The sequence below is a fragment of the Sminthopsis crassicaudata genome, chromosome 3 (genome assembly GCF_048593235.1).
Source record: "Sminthopsis crassicaudata isolate SCR6 chromosome 3, ASM4859323v1, whole genome shotgun sequence".
NCBI lineage: Eukaryota > Metazoa > Chordata > Mammalia > Dasyuromorphia > Dasyuridae > Sminthopsis > Sminthopsis crassicaudata.
In genome coordinates this window covers 646,601,525-646,623,290 of record NC_133619.1, presented here as the reverse complement: position 1 = coordinate 646,623,290, position 21,766 = coordinate 646,601,525, and the positions used below count along the sequence as shown (strand labels likewise).

At 38.6% G+C, this 21,766-nt stretch overlaps 1 protein-coding gene across 6 annotated transcripts in view; it reads right to left on the bottom strand.

Moving 5' to 3' along the window:
- Positions 1–21,766, bottom strand: part of LOC141564996 (uncharacterized) — a 218,839-nt gene that overhangs the window by 27,907 nt on the left and 169,166 nt on the right. The gene's annotated exons all lie outside the window — the stretch shown is intronic.

Genomic DNA, 21,766 nt, shown 5'->3' with positions numbered 1-21,766 from the left:
ACCACAGTATAAAAAATGCTAATCTAAAAAGTGATTCTGAGAGTGTGATGTGATTGCCTATTTAGAAAATTCACTAATATTTTGATCTGGTAGAGGCAAGAGCTGAAATCGAAAAAACCAGAACCTTTAGGAAGTTTTACATTAATAGAGCTCAAAACCAGGAACAAGATAACAGCTAAGTGCTCAGCTTGAAGCAGTTTCCAAATACAGCACACAGGTTGCTGAAAAGGTAGATCTCAGAAAATTCCTTGCCTCAGTGTCTGGATCATCCTCCCTGCCTCCCTGGGATCAGTGTGAGCAGCACATCCTGATTAAGCAACAAATCTGGTCTGAAAGCTTCAAACCAATCTAGTCTCTATGATACACAAGGCAAAGTTCAAACATGGCAATCCCATTTTCCCAAATGTTCTAAATGTGTTTCAAGAAAAAATGTCCACAGGGGTATCAGGAATACTGTAAGATTCCTGTTAGGGTTAGACTGGCTCAAAGTGCTCTCCCAAGATTCTGAAGTTGGGCTTTCCACCAACATCCAGAAATGAGGCAGGTCGTAAGTAGCAACTTTCCAGGTATCTTCCAGAGGGAGTAGAAGATGCTGTAACTAAACTGGGTATTAAGCAAGGAATACAATTCAACACAAGCAGCAACTGAGGGGTTCTGATCCCAAAATGAGGTTTCAGATCCAGCCTCCAGCCCAGCCTAATTCCTGTGGCAGAAAACTACAGGACTTTCATACAAAAAAGGACTCTGAAGTTCTCAGTCTGGACCAATATAGTTTTCTAGCTGGCTTAAAGCCGGTTGGGTACAAATAGGGGCATGAAGATTTGGGGTAGCTTCTCTAACTCTGCTTATCTCAGATTTCTTCTCAGCTAATTCACTTCTGCTTTGCTCATAGAACACAGCACCTTCCCTAAGAAGGATATGCCATGCTGGGAATGCCAGTGTCTCCCATGTTATACAATCAATTCTAAAGTTCTTCAGCGATACCTTGAGGATGTCTTTGTATTGCTTTTTCTGACCACTTTGTGGCCAGATCCCTTGCCCTGTGTGAGTCTTTCTGGCAAGTGAACATTTGGCATTCAAACAATGTGGTCAGCCAATTGAAGTTCTGCTCTCTGCAATAGAGTTTGAGGGTGTGACAATTTAGTTCAAGAAAGGACCTTAGTGTTTGGTGCTTTATGCTGATAGGAGATCTTCAAAATCTTTCAAAGAAAATTTGTATGGAAACAATTCAGTTTCCTAGTGGTGGACTGTCCAGATGTCCTAAGTATACAACCATGAGGTTAGGACAAGGGCTCTGTAGGCTTTCTTTTTGATAGTCAGTCTAATACAGGTGTTCTCAAACTATCGCCCACTGGCCAGATGTGACCCACTGAAGAAGTTTATGCGGCCTGCTGGGTTATGGCAAATGGGCTGAAGGGGGGAGACAGAATGTGAGCTTTTGTTTTTACTATAGTCTGAGGGACAGTGAACTGGCCCCCTATTTAAAAAGTTTGAGGACCACTGGTCTAATACTTCTTCTGTCCCCCACTTTCCTTTGGAGCCTCACAAAATATCTCTGGCAATCCTCGAGTCAACCTCATTATCAATGTGACCTCCCTGGAAAGTATGCTGCCAGCATAACCGAACTCATCCACAGCTGTCAGAACTTCTCTATTTGCTGTAACCAAGGGTTTATAGATGTTACAAGCTCCATAGCAGACCAGAGGAAAATGAATAGTTTGTGCCTAAATCTTAACTCATCATAATGAGATTTGTTAGAAAATATCTTACGTGACCAGCCAAGGTATTGAGCACAGTGAAGATGGGGTGGGGATGGGGGGATATTTGGTTTCTTGAGTATACATCCAGAAGTAATGAGGCCACCACAAAACCCTATAGACTCATCAGCCATAGTGCGTGATAGCATGGACAGAACACCATAAGATGGACTGTAAGTCTGACAAAATCCCAAATGAGGTGACTGTCCCCTAAAATGGCTCACCACCTTTCATATTTTTATATAGTTAAATTTCCATTTCTAATGTGTCAGGGATGTTTCAGGTTTGAACTTCTCAAGGATTGGCTAAAGGTGGTGGCTTGTTTGTGATCAGAATATGATATATTTTCCTGGTTGGTTGATGTACAATTTCTTCTATTTTTCAATATTTGATCTCATACTATTTTTCTTTTTCTTAAAGATAATTGATTTTACAGAGAAATGCAAATTAAGACAACTCTAAGATACCACTACACATGTGTCAGATTGGCTAAGATGACAGGAACATATAATGTTGAATGTTGGAGGGGCTGTGGGAAAACTGGGACACTAATCCATTGTTGGTGGAGCCGTGAAAGAATCTGGCCATTCTGGAGAGCAATCTGGAATTATGCCCAAAAGGTTATCAAACTGTACCTACCCTTTGATCCAGCATTGCTGCTATTGGGCTTATATCCCAAAGAAATACTAAAGGGGGGAAAGGGACCTGTATGTACCAAAATGTTTGTGGCAGCCCTTTTTGTAGTGGCTAGAAACTGGAAGATGAATGGATATCCATCAATTGGAGAATGGTTGGGTAAATTATGGTATATGAAGGTTATGGAATATTATTGCTCTGTAAGAAATGACCAGCAGGAGGAATTCAGAAAGGTTTGGAGAGACTTACATGAACTGATGCTGAGTGAAATGAACAGAACCAGAAGATCGCTGTACACTTCAACAACAATGCTGAATGAAGATGTATTCTGATGGAAGTGGATATCTTCAACATAAAGAAGATCCAACTCACTTCCAGTTGATCAATGATGGACAGAAACAACTACACCCAGAGAAGGAACACTGGGAAATGAATGTAAATTGTTCACTACTGTCTATCTACCCAGGTTACTTATACTGTTGGAATCTAATACTTAACGTGCAACAAGAAAATTGAATTTACATACATATATTATATCTAGGTTATACTGTAACACATGTAAAATGTATGGGATTGCCTGTCATCTAGGGGTGGGACTAGAGGGAGGGAGGGGAAAATTTGGAAAAATGAATACAAGGGATGTTATAAAAAAAATTACTCATGCATATATACTGTCATAAAAAAGTTTTATAATTAATAATAGCTATCACTTTAAAAAAGATAATTGATTTTAATGGGGCATAGTCTAATTTTCAGGAAATTTTTCATTGGCATGAAATTGTGTACTGTGCCAATCTGTTCATTTCCTCTAGAATTCATTCTTCCTTTGCTCTCATTTACTGTCAGTATGTAACACTCATGGGGTTAATTTTTGTGGCTTCTAACATTGCATGATTTTACTCCTAACTTCATTTTCACTTGTGATCAAAAGTTGTATATAGACAGAAGAGAAAAATATTAGAACTAAGATGAGTTTGTGGGCCTGTCTCTGCTATGTTCCTAGGCTCTGATACCTTTAAGGATCTCAGTGCAGAAGCAGATGTTGCTGAGGGATTATTTCTAGGTGGTACATTCTTTATGATCTCCAAGAACTTCCACCTTGGGTCAAGGACTCATTGTAAGGGGTGATTCCAAGGCCTAAGCAGTCTTGGATCTCCAGAAAGAAGTCACTAATGATACAACAACTTCTCCTTTGGTCTTCTGAAAGCAAATAAAGAGGCACCATCATCAGACAGAAGACAAGGTAAGATAAAAATGTTTTCAATTTAAGAATTCTATTTATTTTCTATGATCTTGTAGATTTTGTGTATTATAAAAATTAAACAATGTCTGGTAACTGGTTTTTGGTTTTTTAAAGAGATGATTGCACAGAATGCTAGGAAATTATTTGTAAGAAGAATGCTTTGCATTTTGCCGTATCTTATGTCTGATAGTTCATGGTTGTTGTGCTATGGAAAGTGAAAATTATTAGAATTAAACATTTTTAAATAAAAAAATAAGATTTAAAAAACCTATTTATTTGTGTGTAACACACATTGCTTTGTGAATCCTGTTGGGAGAGCAAAATCAGTGTAAAAGGGAAAACCATGACTCCTGTTTAGTTGATAAAAATGCTTTTCAACTCCAGGAATTCCTGAGCTGTGAGTCCTTTTTAGGGAGCTCTTTAGCTGGGCTTTTGGGAAAAACCAAGTTTTTGCCTAGTCCCTCAACCCCGGCTCCAGCCCCAGCCCAGGGAACAACCCTAGAACTCGCCCCAACCCTAGCCCAGCCCCAGGTGGAGATATACAATTAGAAACTTGTTTCACTTGGGAACAAGTTATTTTATCTGTGTAATATGTATATTCAACTTTACCAAATGAACTCTTGAGCAAGTATTGAACAAGCTGCAGGGTGCTCAATTCTGAAAATATAACATGGGAAATTAGTCAGTTGTCTAAGATACAACATAAAATAGCCAATTCTCATATAGTATTGATCCTCATGATATTGTAAACAGATTGTTGAACTGGATCAACCAACCCAATCCTCTTAATAATGTATCAAGCTTACTATTGCATTTTTGGCCTTTCTGCTATGTATTAGGATTCTTACAAGGTACTTATGTACTTAGTTCACATCTTTAAAGGAGTTTGCTCATTGGTCTACACATTAAACTTCATACCTTTAGAGAGCATATAAAAGGACAAGCCCACTGGGAGGAGATAGAGAGCCAGGATTCAGTGGAGAGATTCCCAAGGCCAGGTGATTCCTAAGTCTAAAAAAAAAAAAAAAGCCTGCTCATGGACTTCGAGGAGATTCACAAGGCAGAAACCCACAATCTCACACTCTTGGAGATTTAGAGTCAAATTCATTCCCACTTTAACCTTCTTGCTGGCTGGAGACATGCGGTCAAGAGCTCTCAGGAACCAAGAAAAGAGATAGGCCTCTAAGAAAGCTAACTAGGCCGAAGAAAAGATTCAGGATTTTGAAGGATACAATAAAGGATCTGGATTTTAACTCCTGGCTGCATATTGGGATTATTGAACAGAACTGAAACTAAAGCTGCCTCCAAAAGCTCCCCAAGAAACCTGCTTGTTAGGATTACAAGGTGATAACTCAGGTTGTCTAAACAATTCTCTAGCTCAGAATTCAGACTTTTGTTTCAGGCCTTTGGAAGGAGTTTGCACCTTTGGACTTCTGGGGAAGAGTTTACATGTTTAAAGGAGTTTGCATCTTTAAAAGGAGCAAGTTCATTGGCTGTAGGAGTTCTCCCAAGCCCCATTGAGTTCTCACTAGCCCAATCTCTTCAAGGATAAAAGAGGGCAGCATTGGGTCTGGAGAGTAGCCTGACTGGGAGATTGAGTTTAGACGGTGGTCTGGAAGGAGGGTCGAGGCTGGGAGAGTGAGTTGAGATGGCAGTCTAGAAGGATAACTTAGAGACTACAGGACCTTCACAATTTGGTGCCTGAACAGGGACGACAAGATCCTGATTCCAGTGGAAAAGCTTCTGATCCAGATCTCAGTGGAAAAGTTTCTCTGATCCAGAAGCGTGATTAACAAGGAAACTTTGTTAAAGAGCTAAAGTAGAATTTCAGTGAAATGGGGCAAATGCTTTCTGTTCAAGGAAAATGTTTAGAGAGCATTATCAAGATTGTGAAAAGCCAAGGATTGATTATAATTTTGGAGGAGATTACTGAACTTTTAAACTGTGCAGGTCATATGTCCTTGTTTTTCTCTGGAAAAAGAATTGGATCTAGATGAATGGGAATTAGTAGGAGAGCAATTAGGTGAATACTACAATTCCAAACCAAACTTAATTTCAAAAGATACACTTCATACCTACAATTTAATACAAGTGTCTTTAAAAATTGTTAGACTAAAGGAGCCAGAGGGGGAGGATCCAACTAAACTAGGTAAAGACTATGAATCAGATAACAATGGGGTTAAGTACAATTCTGAGGAAAAGGAGAACTGCCCATCTCCTCCCTCAAGTAACCCTTCAGGGGTAGAGCAAGAAGGAGGAGGGGAAGAGGCAGTGATACAAACAGAATTGCCTATGAAGCAACCTATGACAAGATTAGAAAAAGCATTGATTAAGGCTAAGAGAGAAGGACAGGATATAAGCGATTTTATATATGCATATCCTGAGATTGAAGATATTGACTCTGTAGGTTAAAAAAGGAGAAGATATGCACCTTTAGATTTGAATAAAATTAAAGATTTGAAAAAAGGTTGTACCCTTTATGGGGCTACATCAGCTTATGTTAAAATGTTACTAGATGGTTTGTCTTATGAAGTCCTAACCCCAAATGATTGGAAATCCATAGCAAGGATATGTCTAGAACCTGGACAAAACTTATTGTGGCTTGTGGAATTTTATGAATTATGTAAAATCCAAGTTAGACACAATATAGAAACAGGAGTTAACACACAATTCACTTTTGAGTAATTAGCTGGTGAAGGTCAGTATGGAGAGAATTCAGAACAGATTAATTATCCCATGATAGTGTATCAGCAAATTTCTAAGGATGCAATAGAAGCTTGGGGTTCCCTCCCCAGACAGAAAGATCAGGGGGAGGCTTTTACTAAAATAGAGCAAGGTCCCAATGAACCTTTTGTGGATTTTATGGGACGTTTGGAAACTGCTGTCAAAAGAACTATTGGAGAAAATGCAGCTACAGAAATAAGGACCAGACATCTGGCTAAGGAAAATGCCAATGAGATTTGCAAAAGAATTATATGGGGACTAGACAGAGATGCTCCTTTAGAGGAGATCATAAGCTACTGTGCTACAGTGGGAACAAATACTTTTTACACCCAGACTATGATGAACATGGAAAGACAGGGTCCTTCTTGGCAAAGTACTTCTAGAGAAACTCAGCGATGTTTCCAATGTGGAAAAATTGGGCATCTAAGAGCTCAATGTAGATATGAAGATAGAGTGAGAAGATAGGGTGAGAGAAGACCTAAAACTGCATGTCCAAAATGTCACAAAGGCTTCCACTGGGCCTCAGAATGTAGATTGACCCAGGGAAATGAGAGGCAGGGCCCAGCTTCAGCCCCCCAGGTGGGGCATGATGGCAGCCGAGGACACATCCAGAGAAATTTAAGACATGATCAATCAAGCAAAAGGCAATCAGATGGAAGAAAGGTATTGAAATTAGGAAAAATAGAGTTGTATGCAATAGAGACTACTGAGATACTCCCTGGAGAAATGAAACCTGTTCAGCCTATGGATCCTTTGCCTCCAGACACAGTAGACTTGACCGTTTCACCTTCTGAGAGTACTTACAAAACAGTGTTTGTCCATACACTGATGTAGGAAACTGGAGAATGTGCAACTAATATCCCAGTCCCTAACACAGGTAGATAATATGTGATTTATCAACCAGGAGAAGTAGTAGCATCAGGCTTATTGTTACATACCCCTAATAAGCAATCTAGTGACAGTGGCCCAGATTCTGACTACAATGAACAAAATCCAGGAATATATTGGCCAGAAGCTGTGACAGCTGACCTGCCTATGCTTACTATTTATATAAATGGAATACCATTAGAAGGATTGGTAGACACGGGTGCAAATTGTACAGTTATTAGAGGTGCCAATTGGCCCAGTCACTGGCCAAAGATTAAGGTAGACACCTACATGTCTGGGGTAGGAGGATCAATTGCAGCACATGTTAGTGCTAGGCCTTTGAGATGGATATTTGAAGGTGAAACAGGAATTTTTACTCCTTTTGTGGTTGAAAAAATCCCCATCAATCTGTGGGGAGGAGACATTTTACAGCAGATAGGATTACAAATAAGCACTTCAGCTTTTTAGGCAGGGCTGCTGTTGAAGGCTTACCTACATTCTCACTGCTTCCTATTCAGTGGAAGACTGATTCATCAGTGTGGGTAGAACAATGGTCCTTAACAAGTAATAAAATCTAGGCCTTATTAGACATAGTGCAAGAACAATTTGACCAAGGACACTTGTGGCCTTCTCTAAGTCCTTGGAATTCCCCAGTATTTGTGGTGAAAAAGAAATCTGGAAAATGGAGGATGTTAACTGATCTAAAAAGAGTAAATGAACAGATGGAAACTATAGGAACTCTTCAACTTGGACTTCCATTTGCCTCTTTGGCCTCTTTGGGTTATAGACATTAAGGATCGTTTCTATTCTATCCCTCTAGATAAGGAGGATATGAAAAGATTTGCTTTTTCAGTGCCTAGTGTTAATTTGGTTGAGCCTTATAAAAGATATGAATGGACAGGTTTGCCACAGGGAATGAAAAACAGCCCTACTATGTGCCAAATGTATGTTGCTGCTGCTCTTGCTCCAGTAAGAAAAGCATTTCCAAAAGTAATATTGTTACATTATATGGATGATATTTTGGGATGTGCACCTGAGGAACAAATGTTACAAGCATGTCTACAAAAGACCATGGAAACACTAAAGTACTACAAACTGCATATAGCTACAGAAAAAATTCAAAGACATGCTCCTTTTCAATATTTAGGATATGAAGTATATCCTAAGACACTCACAGTACAAAAGCTTTAAGAACAGAGAAGTTGGACACCTTAAATGATTTCCAAAAATTGATAGGAGATATCCAATGGATGCGTCCAGTGTTAGGCCTAACTACCAATCAACTGCAACCTCTATATGACATTTTAAGGGGAGACAGTGCTTTAAATTCACCACACCAGCTTACAAAAGAAGCACAAGAGGCTTTGAGAAAAGTTGAACTGGCTTTATCCAATGTGGTTGAAAGAGTCACTCAAAAACCCTTGGAAATATCAGTTTTTGCTACAAAAGAGGCACCCACAGCAGTTCTTCATCAAGGAGACAGTGTAATTGAGTGGGTGAACCTCCCAGCACAACCAGAACAAAGCCTTATTCCTTACCCAGTGTTTGTGGCTAGAATTTTATTAAAGGCCATTAAGAAAGTAGTACAATTATCTAGAATAAGTCCTGAAAAATATATATACATTCTATACTAACACACAAATTAACATATGCTATGAGACCATCCCAGAATGGCAAATTTTACACATGGATCTCCATTAAAGATAACGATGTTGGGATTACTAGGTGAGAACTCAGGTTGTCTGGACAGTGACAAGGTGAGAATTCAGGTTGTCTGGACAATTACAAGGTGAGAACTCAGGTTGACTTGATAGAAGGAGCAAGCTCATTGGCTGAAGTGGTTCTTCCCAGAAGCCCTTGCATTATCCCACGCCCATTCTCTGGGAGGATAAAAGAGGCAACATTAGGCCTGGAGAGCAGATTGGACTGGAGAAGGACAAGAGTTAAAGAGGAGAAGTCTCTGCATTACATCAGGGGTGACAGCTCTCTGCAGGAAGGGAAGTCACTTCTCTGGACAAGAGTTAACAGCAACTGCTTGGAGACAACGGTTCGCTACAAGAAGAATCTGTCTGAGAGATTTGAGTAGACACAGAAGATCTCTTCCCAGAAAGCGATCCAGCAGCTTCTGGACACGACAGGTCGCTACAATTGGCGCCCAACGTGGCGAAAACGTGATGAAAAGATTTGCTTTTTCAGTGCCTAGTGTTAATTTGGCCGAGCCTTATAAAAGATATAAATGGACAGTTTTGCCACAGGGAATGAAAAACAGCCCTACTATGTGCTAAATGTATGTTGCTGCTGCTCTTGCTCCAGTAAGAAAAGCATTTCCAAAAGTAATATTGTTACATTATATGGATGATATTTTGGGATGTGCACCTGAGGAACAAATGTTACAAGCATGTCTACAAAAGACCATGGAAACATTAAAGTACTACAAACTGCATATAGCTACAGAAAAAATTCAAAGACATGCTCCTTTTCAATATTTAGGATATGAAGTATATCCTAAGACACTCACAGTACAAAAGCTTTCTTTAAGAACAGAGAAGTTGAACACCTTAAATGACTTTCAAAAATTAATAGGAGATATACAATGGATGCGTCCAGTGTTAGGCTTAACTACCAATCAACTACAACCTCTATATGATATTTTAAGGGGAGACAGGGCTTTAAATTCACTACGCCAGCTTACAAAAGAAGCACAAAAGGCTTTGAGAGAAGTTGAACTGGCTTTATCCAATGTCATTGAAAGAGTCACTGAAAAACCCTCGGAAATATCAGTTTTTGCTACAAAAGAGGCACCCACAGCAGTCCTTCATCAAGGAGACAGAGTGATTGAGTGGTGAACCTCCCAGCACAACCAGAACAAAGCCTTACACCTTACCCAGTGCTTGTGGCTAGGATTTTATTAAAGGCTATTAAGAGAGTAACACAATTATCTGGAAAAAGTCCTGAAAAAATATACACATTCTATACTAACGCACAAATTAATGTATGCTGTGAGACCATCCCAGAATGGCAAATTTTATTGGCCACAGCTCCAAATTTTTCACATGGATCTCCATTAAAGATAACCCGGCTACTACATAATTGGCGATGGATCTTTGAAGAAAAGGTTTCTAAGGTTCCTCTTAAAGGACCAACAATCTTTACAGATGCCTCCAAAGAAAATATTTGTGCTGTATACTCTCATGATTTAACCATAAAGAGAGTAGTCAGGACTCCTTTTCAGTCCACTCAACAGAATGAATTATTTGCTATCATGCTAGCTCTTACTTATTACCCAGGAGACGTAAATATAATTACTGATTCAGCCTATTCAGTAGGTGTAGTACAAAGAATTGCCACAGCACAAATAAAATTTGCAGCCTCCAATATTTATCAGCTCTTTAAGGAACTTCAAGAGCAAGTGAGAAAACATCCAGGCAAGATTTATATCTTGCATGTCCACTCACATAGTGGACTTCCAGGTCCCATTTTTGATGGAAATTCAAAGGCAGATAGCCTTCTAACCATGTTAGCCAGTACTTCTTTATTTCAGGAAGCACAAGAATCTCATTCTAAATATCATCAGGCTGCTCGAGCTTTACGTTTACAATTTGGAATCACAAGAGAGGAAGCTAGGAGCATAGTAAAAAGCTGTACAGCTTGTCTTCCTTTCCACACTCCTACACTCCCTCCAGGGAAGAATCCTCGTGGTTTGAGACCCAATGAAATCTGGCAAATGGATGTGACCCATTATAAATCTTTTGGTCGTCTATCTTTTATTCATGTCGTGGTAGACACCTTTTCAGGATTCACATTTGCAATGCCAGCAAAAGAGACAGCCCGAGTGGTCACTGAATTCCTTATACAAGCATTTGCAATTATGGGTGTGCCATAAGCAATAAAAACAGACAATGGACCTGCATATACATCCAAACATTTTACACACTTTTGTGCACAGTATAAGATTCTACACACTACTGGAATACCTTTTAATCCCCAAGGTCAGGCAATAGTAGAGAGAAGAAACAGAGACATTAAGACACTCCTCCAAAAACAAAAGAAAGGGGGAGCCACAGGTAACCCTAGAGAACTTCTAAATTTAGTTCCCTATACCATTAATTTTCTAATTTTTGGGTTTTATAACCCACCAGAAGGGCAGTGTCCAGTGCGAGCAGCTCCACTGTCCTTAGATAATCGCCAGGTGATGTGGAGAGATCCAGAAAGTGGTGAATGGAAGGGACCAGATAGGTTAACTGCCTGGGGGAGAGGGTTTACTTGTATTTCTTCATCAGGAGAAGGAATCAGATGGATGCCAATGAGTCGTATTTGCCTTGTCCATCAGAGAGAAACAGAAAAAGAGAAAGACCTCAAAATAAAGGAGAAGATCTAAGAAACATCTGACACTGAAAGAGCATGGATAATAAGAAGACTGTTAAAGAACTTTAAAACCAGCAGGAATCGGGGGCGGAGCCAAGATGGCGGAGAAGAAACACACGACTCTGTGAACGTCCTCACTCCCTCACAACCAATTAGATAAATTAAGTCTCAGAATTAGCCCAGGACTGATAGATACCACAAGGACTGGAAGCACGACTTACCAGCTGAAGAGAATCTGGAGTTTCAACAGACAAGGTCAGTCCCCAGGGGAGGAAGAAGAGAGGCCAGCACAGGCGGCTGGGTGCTCGCATACTGCGCCCATTGCGCTGGGAAGGGCTCTGGGATCAGAGAAGCCACTGAGGTAAAGGAATCTGGCACAGGCTGTTAGCTCTTCTCTGCTAATTATTTAGCTGTTCAGAAGAGAAAGCCAAAATATTTTAAAACTCAGATTAGATTTTCCCCGAACCCTGGGGGTGACTCAGCAGATCTCCGCACCAGGGGGTGTGGCCTCAGCTACCTCCTGAGAATAGTTAAGAGATTGACAAGTGGGTGGATACGGCCCAAGGCAACACACACTGCCTAGCTTAGCTGGAGGGAGTGGAACTCAGCTCCAGGAAGTCCCAGAGAAGCGGAACCTTTGAACTAGGGACCGCGGTTTCTGGCAGACACTTCCAGTTTGAGCACAGGGGCTTTTCACGTCACCTGCTGCAGACATCCACTCCCCACCCGGACACATAGGCTGGGCTTTGTACTGTCTTTACTATTCAACGCCCTCCAAGCACAGTAGTGCTAATCACCTCTGAGGCACCTCCAGGGAGGGGGTGGGGAACTCTCTCCCAGAGCTCTATCTTAGCTCAGGCGCAGGAGCCACTGCATCCATCCGGTCTGGGAGGAAGCTGGTAAAGAAGTAAATAAATAATTTCCTATCCCAGGGACAGACCCCAAAACATTTTTTAAGTATGAGCAAAAAGCCAAGAAAAACCATAGATTCCTTCTATACAGAGAAAGAGCGGGTATCCAACCCCGAGGAAGTTAACAGCAGAGAGACAGCAGATAACAACCTAAAGGGGAACGATTCCTGCCCCCCATCACATAACTCTCTCCTAGAAGAAACTCTTAAAAAATTAAGGGAGATTGAAGAAAAATGGGGAAAGGAAAGGGAAGCTATGATAGAGAATAACAACGTCCTGAAATTGGAGTTGGAAAAAATAAAGAATTCACAGGAGATGCAGGGAAACAAAATTTATGAATTAGAAAAGGTTAAAAAAACACAGGAAAGTAGGATTTCTGAATTGGAAAAGATAAAAAAGTCTCAAGAAAATAGAATTTCTGAATTGGAAAAAGAAAATAATTCTCAAAAAAAAATTAGGGAAATGGAAAAAAATTCAATAGAGCAAAATAATTCATTTAAAAACGAAATTGGGCATTTACAAAAAGAACTAAAAACTGTGAAAGAAGAAAATAACTCCTTAAAAGTCAGGATGGAACAAATAGAAATGAATGATTCACAGAGAACCCAAGAATCAGTCAAACAAAACAAAAAAAATGAGAAGCTGGAGAACAACGTCAAATACTTACTGGGAAAATCTATAGACCTGGAAAATAGATCTAGGAGAGATAATCTGCGGATTATTGGACTTCCAGAAAACTATGACCCAAAAAAGAGCCTAGATTCTATTTTACAGGAAATTATCAAAGAGAACTGTCCAGAGATAATAGAAACAGAAGGGAAAGTAGATGTGGAAAGAATTCATCGAACTCCTTCTGAAATAGACGCTAAAAAAAGAACACCACGGAATATAGTGGCTAAGCTGCAGAATTACCACACAAAGGAGAAAATCCTGAAAGCAGCTAGAAAAAAACAATTTAAATACCAAGGTGCCACAATAAGGGTCACCCAAGATCTGGCTGCCTCCACATTAAAAGATAGAAGGGCCTGAAACCTGATATTCCGTAAGGCAAAAGATCAAGGACTGCAACCAAGAATGAACTACCCAGCTAAGTTTAGCATCTTTTTCCATGGAAGAAGATGGTCATTCAATGAAACAGAGGAATTCTATATGTTTCTAAGAAAAAAACCAGACTTAAACAAAAAATTTGATCTACATCCACAAGACTGAAGAGAAACAGAAAAAGGTACATAGAACCCTTGAGAACTGTAACTCTGTTGTGGGTATATAAAAAGTACTCAAGGATAATTTGATTTTACTGATATAAAAGAAAAAAAGGGGGGTGTAGTAAAGGGAAGGAGGTCGGTTCAGAAAAAGGGGAAGGAATGATAAAAAGAGAGAAACTACATCCCAGGAAGAGGCATAGAAAATACACCATATCTGAGGGAACTTAGTGAGGGGGAGAATCATTGTGTGAATCTTACTCTCATCAGGAGAGGCTCAAAGAGTAAATAATTAACATATTTGTTTTTCAGAGAATTTTCTCTCACCTCATTAAAAGGGGGGAGAGGAAAAGGGAAAAGGAAAAGGAGAATAAGTGAAGGGACTTGGAGGGAGGGGGGAGGGATACTAAAAAAAAAGGGGAGGGTTGCACGTCACAAGGGGGGTCTGTAAATTAAATATTGGGGAAGGGGTTCAGGGGGGTCAAGGGAAAAAGCATAATCTGGGGATAATATGATGGCAGGAAATACAGAATTAGTAATTTTAACTGTAAATGTGAATGGGATGAACGCTCCCATCAAACGGAGACGGATAGCAGATTGGATCAAAAAGCAGAACCCTACAATATGTTGTCTACAGGAAACACTTAAAGCAGGGAGATACATACAGAGTAAAGGTAAAAGGTTGGAACAGAGCCTATTATGCTTCAGGTAAAGCCAAAAAAGCAGGGGTAGCTATCCTTATCTCAGATCAAGCAAAAGCAGAAGTAGATCTCGTTAAAAAAGATAAGGAAGGAAACTATATCCTGCTGAAAGGTAGCATAAATAATGAAGCCATATCAATACTAAACATATATGCACCAAGTGGTATAGCATCTAACTTTCTAAAGGAAAAGTTAAGAGAACTGCAAGAAGAAATAGACAGTAAAACTATAATAGTGGGAGATCTCAACCTTGCACTCTCAGATTTAGACAAATCAAACCACAAAACAAACAAGAAAGAAATTTTAAAAGTAAATAGAACATTAGAAAAACTAGGTATGATAGACCTTTGGAGAAAACTGAATGGCAATAGAAAGGAATATACTTTCTTCTCAGCAGTTCATGGATCCTATACAAAAATAGACCATATATTAGGACATAAAGATCTCAAAATTAAATGTAGGAAGGCAGAAATAATAAATGCCTTCTTCTCAGATCACAATGCAATAAAAGCTACATTCAGTAAAAAGTTAGGGGTAAATAGACCAAAAAGTAATTGGAAACTGAATAATCTCATCTTAAAGAATGACTGGGTGAAAGAGCAAATTATAGAAACAATTAACAATTTCACCCAAGATAATGACAATGATGAGACATCATATCAAAATCTTTGGGATGCAGCTAAAGCAGTAATAAGGGGAAATTTTATATCTTTAGAGGCTTATTTGAAGAAAATAGAGAAAGAGAAGATTAACGAATTGGGCTTACAACTTAAAAGGCTAGAAAAAGACCAAATTATAAACCCCCAACCAAAAATTAAACTTGAAATACAAAAATTAAAAGGAGAAATCAATAAAATTGAAAGTAAAAAAACTATTGAATTAATAAATAAAACCAAGAGTTGGTTTTATGAAAAAGCCAATAAAATAGATAAACCTTTGGTAAATCTGATCAGAAAAAAGAAAGAGGAAAATCAAATTGTTAGTCTTACAAATGAAAAGGGGGATCTTTCCACCAATGAAGAGGAAATTAGAGAAATAATAAGGAGTTACTTTGCCCAACTTTATGCCAATAAATTTGATAACTTAAGTGAAATGGATGACTTCCTCCAAAAATATAGGCTCCCTGGATTAACAGAGGAGGAGATAAATTGCTTAAATAGTCCATTTCAGAAAAAGAAATAGAACAAGCTATTAATCAACTGCCCAGGAAAAAATCCCCAGGGCCAGATGGATTCACATGTGAATTCTACCAAACATTTAAAGAACAATTAGCCCCAATGTTATATAAATTATTTGAAAAAATAGGGGATGAAGGAGTCCTACCAAACTCCTTTTATGACACAGACATGGTACTGATACCTAAACCAGGTAGATCGAAAACTGAGAAAGAAAATTATAGACCAATCTCCTTAATGAATATTGATGCTAAAATCTTAAATAAGATATTAGCAAAAACACTTCAGAAAATCATCTCCAAGATAATACACTATGATCAAGTAGGATTTATTCCAGGAATGCAGGGCTGGTTTAATATTAGGAAAACTATTAATATAATTGACCATATTAATAATCAAATTAATAAGAACCATATGATCATCTCAATAGATGCAGAAAAAGCATTTGACAAAATCCAACATCCATTCCTACTAAAAACTCTTGAGAGTATAGGAATAAATGGACTATTCCTTAAAATAATCAGGAGCATATATTTAAGACCTTCAGTAAGCATAATATGCAATAGAAATAAACTGCAACCTTTCCCAGTAAGATCAGGAGTGAAACAAGGTTGCCCATTATCACCATTACTATTCAATATAGTACTAGAAACGCTAGCCTCGGCAATAAGAGCCGAGAAAGAGATTCAAGGAATTAGAGTAGGAAATGAGGAAATTAAACTATCACTTTTTGCAGATGACATGATGGTATACTTAGAGAACCCCAAAGACTCTGCTAAAAAGCTACTAGAAATAATTCAAAATTTCAGCAAAGTGGCAGGATACAAAATAAATCCACATAAATCCTCGGCATTTTTATATATCACTAACAAAATGCAACAGCAAGAGATACAAAAAGGAATTCCATTCCAAACAAATGTTGAGAGTATAAAATATTTGGGAATCCATCTACCAAAGAAAAGTCAGGAATTATATGAGAAAAATTACAAAACACTTGCCACAAAAATAAAATCAGATTTAAATAATTGGAAAGACATTCAATGCTCTTGGATAGGCCGAGCGAATATAATAAAGATGACAATACTCCCCAAACTAATCTATTTATTTAGTGCTATACCAATCAGACTCCCAAGAAACTATTTCAATGACCGAGAAAAAATAACAACAAAATTCATATGGAAGAATAAAAGGTCGAGAATTGCAAGGGAACTAATGAAAAAAAACTCAGAGGAAGGTGGTCTAAGTGTACCTGATCTAAAGCTATATTATATAGCAGCAGTCACCAAAACTATTTGGTATTGGCTAAGAAATAGACCGGTAGATCAGTGGAACAGATTAGAGACAAAGGACAAAAAAGGATACATATATAGCAACCTAATCTTTGACAAACCCAAAGATTCCAACATTAGGGATAAAAATTCATTATTCGGAAAAAACTGTTGGGAAAACTGGAAATTAGTATGGCAGAAATTAGATATGGATCCACACTTAACACCATATACCAAGATAAGATCAAAATGGGTCCATGATTTAGGCATAAAGAGGGAGATAATAAATAGATTAGAGGAACAGAAGATAATCTACCTCTCAGACTTGTGGAGGAGGAAGGAGTTTATGACCAGAGGAGAACTAGAGATCATTATTGATCACAAAATAGAAGATTTTGATTACATCAAACTAAAAAGTTTCTGTACAAATAATACTAATGCAAACAAGATTAGAAGGGAAGTAACAAATTGGGAAAATATTTTTAAAAACAAAGGTTCTGACAAAGGTCTCATTTCCAAAATATATAGAGAACTGACCATAATTTATAGGAAACCAAACCATTCTCCAATTGATAAATGGTCAAAGGATATGAACAGACAATTCTCAGAGGAAGAAATTGAAACTATATCCACTCACATGAAAGAGTGTTCCAAATCACTACTGATCAGAGAAATGCAAATTAAGACCACTCTGAGATACCACTACACACCTGTCAGATTGGCTAAGATGACAGGAACAAATAATGATGAATGTTGGAGGGGATGTGGGGAAATTGGGACACTAATACATTGCTGGTGGAGTTGCGAAAGAATCCAGCCATTCTGGAGAGCAATCTGGAATTATGCCCAAAAAGTTATCAAACTGTGCATACCCTTTGACCCAGCAGCGCTACTACTGGGATTATATCCCAAAGAAATACTAAAGAGCGGAAAGAGACATATATGTGCCAAAATGTTTGTGGCAGCTCTTTTTGTTGTAGCTAGAAACTGGAAGATGAATGGATGTCCATCAGTTGGAGAATGGTTGGGTAAATTGTGGTATATGAAGGTTATGGAATATTATTGCTCTGTAAGAAATGACCAGCAGGAGGAATACAGAGAGGCCTGGAGAGACTTAAATCAACTGATGCTGAGTGAAATGAGCAGAACCAGAAGATCACTGTACACTTCAACAACAATACTGTATGAGGATGTATTCTGATGGAAGTGGAAATCTTCAACATAAAGAAGATCCAACTCACTTCCAGTTGATCAATGATGGACAGAGGTAGCTACACCCAGAGAAGAAACACTGGGAAGTGAATGTAAATTGTTAGCACTAATATCTGTCTGCCCAGGTTACATGTACCTTCGGATTCTAATGTTTATTGTGCAACAAGAAAATGATATTCACACACATGTATTGTACCTAGACTATATTGTAACACATGTAAAATGTATGGGATTGCCTGTCATCGGGGGGAGGGAATAGAGGGAGGGGGGGTAATTTGGAAAAATGAATACAAGGGATAATATTATAAAAAAAAAATATATATATATATATAATAATTAAAAAAAAAAAAACCCAGCAGGAATCATTGGACTTCCTCACACAAGATGAGACTAATGGACAATGGACTTATGGACATTTATAAATTTTCAATTTATGATTATTTGATTATGTTATTTGTTATATACTTCTAGCATGTGTTATGTTACTATGTTACTATGTGCTTATGTAATTTATGTAATTATGTGTAATACTTCCCATATTGATGGATTTATGTTTCAAGGTCATGACTGTCCTATGTTCTAAATCAAAAGAAAGGGGGAGATGTTAGGATTACTAGGTGAGAACTCAGGTTGTCTGGACAGTGACAAGGTGAGAATTCAGGTTGTCTGGACAATTACAAGGTGAGAACTCAGGTTGACTTGATAGAAGGAGCAAGCTCATTGGCTGAAGTGGTTCTTCCCAGAAGCCCTTGCATTATCCCACGCCCATTCTCTGGGAGGATAAAAGAGGCAACATTAGGCCTGGAGAGCAGATTGGACTGGAGAAGGACAAGAGTTAAACAGGAGAAGTCTCTGCATTACATCAGGCGTGACGGGGCTCTCTGCAGGAAGGGAAGTCACTTCTCTGGACAAGAGTTAACAGCAACTGCCTGGAGACAACGGTTCGCTACAAGAAGAAGAATCTGTCTGAGAGATTTGAGTAGACACAGAAGATCTCTTCCCAGAGAGCGATCCAGCAGCTTCTGGAGACGACAGCTCGCTACATAACCTGGCTACTACATAATCAGCAACAGATTTTTGAAGAAAAGGTTTCTAAGGTTCCTCTTAAAGGACCAACAATCTTTACAGACGCCTCCAAAGAAAATATTTGTGCTGTATACTCTCATGATATAACCATAAAGAGAGTAGTCAGGACTTCTTTTCAGTCCACTCAACAGAATGAATTATTTGCTATCATGCTAGCTCTTACTTATTACCCAGGAGACGTAAATATAATTACTGATTCAGCCTATTCAGATGTAGTACAAAGAATTGCCACAGCCCAAATAAAATTTGCAGCCTCTAATATTTATCAGCTCTTTAAGGAACTTCAAGAGCAAGTGAGAAAGCATCCAGGCAAAATTTATATCTTGCATGTCCACTCACATAGTGGACTTCCAAGTCCTATTTCTGATGAAAATTCAAAGGCAGATAGCCTTTTAACTACACTCCTTCCAGGGAAGAATCCTAGTGGTTTGAGACTCAATGAAATCTGGCAAATGGATGTGACCCATTATAAATCTTTTGGTCATCTGTCTTTTATGCACGTGGTGGTAGATACCTTTTCGGGATTCACTTTTGCAGTGCCAACAGCAAAAGAGACAGACCGAGTGGTCACTGAATTCCTTATCCAAGCATTTGCAATTTTGGGTTCCCACAAGAAATAAAAACAGATAATGGATCTGCATATACTTCTAAACATTTTTGTGCACTTTTGTGCACAGTATAATATTTTACACACCACTGGCATTCCTTTTAATCCCCAAGGTCAGGCAATGGTAAAGAGAAAAAACAGAGTCATTAAGACAATCCTCAAAAAAAATAAATAAATAAATAAGGGGGAGCCACAGGTAACCCTAGAGAACTTCTAAATTTAGTTCTCTATACCATTAATTTTCTAATTTTTGACAAAGATGTACTGGCTCCAGCAGACAGGTTTTATAACCCACCAGAAGGGCAGTGTCCAGTGCGAGCAGCTCCATTGTCCTTAGATAATTGATGTGGAGAGACCCAGAAAGTGGTGAATGGAAGGGACCAGATAGGTTTACTGCCTAGGGGAGAGGGTTTGCTTGTATTTCTTCAGATGGAGAAGGAATCAGATGGGTGCCAACGAGTCATATTTGCCTTGTCCATCAGAGAGACAGAAAAAGAGAAAAACCTCAAAACAAAGGAGAAGATCTAAGAAACATCTGACACTGAAAGAGCATGGCTGATAAGGATACTGTTAGATTCCCTAACACAAGATAAGACTGTTAAAGAACTTTAAAACCAGCAGGAATCATTGGATTTCCTAACACAAGATGAGACTAATGGACAATGGACTTATGGACATGTATAAATTCTCAATTTATGATTATTGATCATGTTATTTGTTACACACTTCTGGAATATGTTATGTTACTATGTGTTTATGTAATTATGTGTAATACCTCCCATATTGAGGGATTAATGTTTCAAGGCCATGACCACACTATATTCTAAATCAAAAGAAAGGGGAAGATATTAGGATTACAAGGTGATAGCTCAGGTTGTCTAAACAATTCTCTAGGACAGAATTCACATTTTTGGTTCAGGCCTTTGAAAGGAGTTTGCACCTTTGGACTTCTGGGGGAGAGTTTATATGTTTAAAGGAGTTTGCATCTTTAAAAGGAACAAGTTCATTGGCTGTAGGAGTTCTCCTAAGCCCCATTGAGGTCTCAGTAGCTAGCCCAATCTCTGAGAGGATAAAAGAGAGCAGCATTGGGTCTGGAGAGTAGTCTGACTGAGAGAGTGAGTTGAGATGGCAGTCTAGAAGAATAACTTGGAGACGACAGGACCTTCACACTTGCTCACAGAGAACGATTACAATTTAGAGAGAGAGAACATTATAAATATGTTTTCTTACCCTGGCATGTTTCTTCCTGCCCTGTTTTCTAAGACATACTTGCCACTCCTTAGATGAGCTTCAAGTATCCCTTCTGTATCTCAAGGTAGCACAGAAGAACAGGAAGAGGTGAAGGCCAGCTACAAGGAGGCAGAGGATACAGACCAGCTCAGGTTTTGACTGTAGCTTTCTCCTGTTCAATGGCTATGAGAACTCAGGATGGTGGCTCACCACTCCTCTGTTCTGTCTCAAGGGAAAAGGATGTCCTTGCAGATTGCAAGGAAGGAAGAAAACTGTCTGGGTGATTTTATACGTAATAGTCCCATGAGAAAAGACTAATGTTCTCAGGAAAACACACTATTGTCCTGATTAAAAATATATAAATCCTTGTCCTCAGATGAATAGAGTTTGCTCTTATCTACACCTGACCTTTGTTTCATGTCAACTTGTCTTCCAGCCCTTCCTCCACCAAAGTCCAGAAGTTCACAGGCTACCTGACTGCTACAGCTGGATGGGCAGCAACATAAGATACTTCTAAGATAATCAGCTGAATTCATGTTATTTGGCAATTTTCTCTCGTTTCAAAAACATTATTCCTGCCATTATTTTTATTCTGATTTTTCTCATTTTGGAATTTAGGGAAAAATATTTTCTTAGAAATATTATTATTTGACCAAAAATTTCTAGGGGAATATATAAATGTGCCCTTTGAAAATGAATTCTTCTTTGCTCTGGACTCTGTAAAATTAATGTAAAAAATTGTAGCTAGAAATTTTGAAAACTTACCTGTTGGTTATATTTTC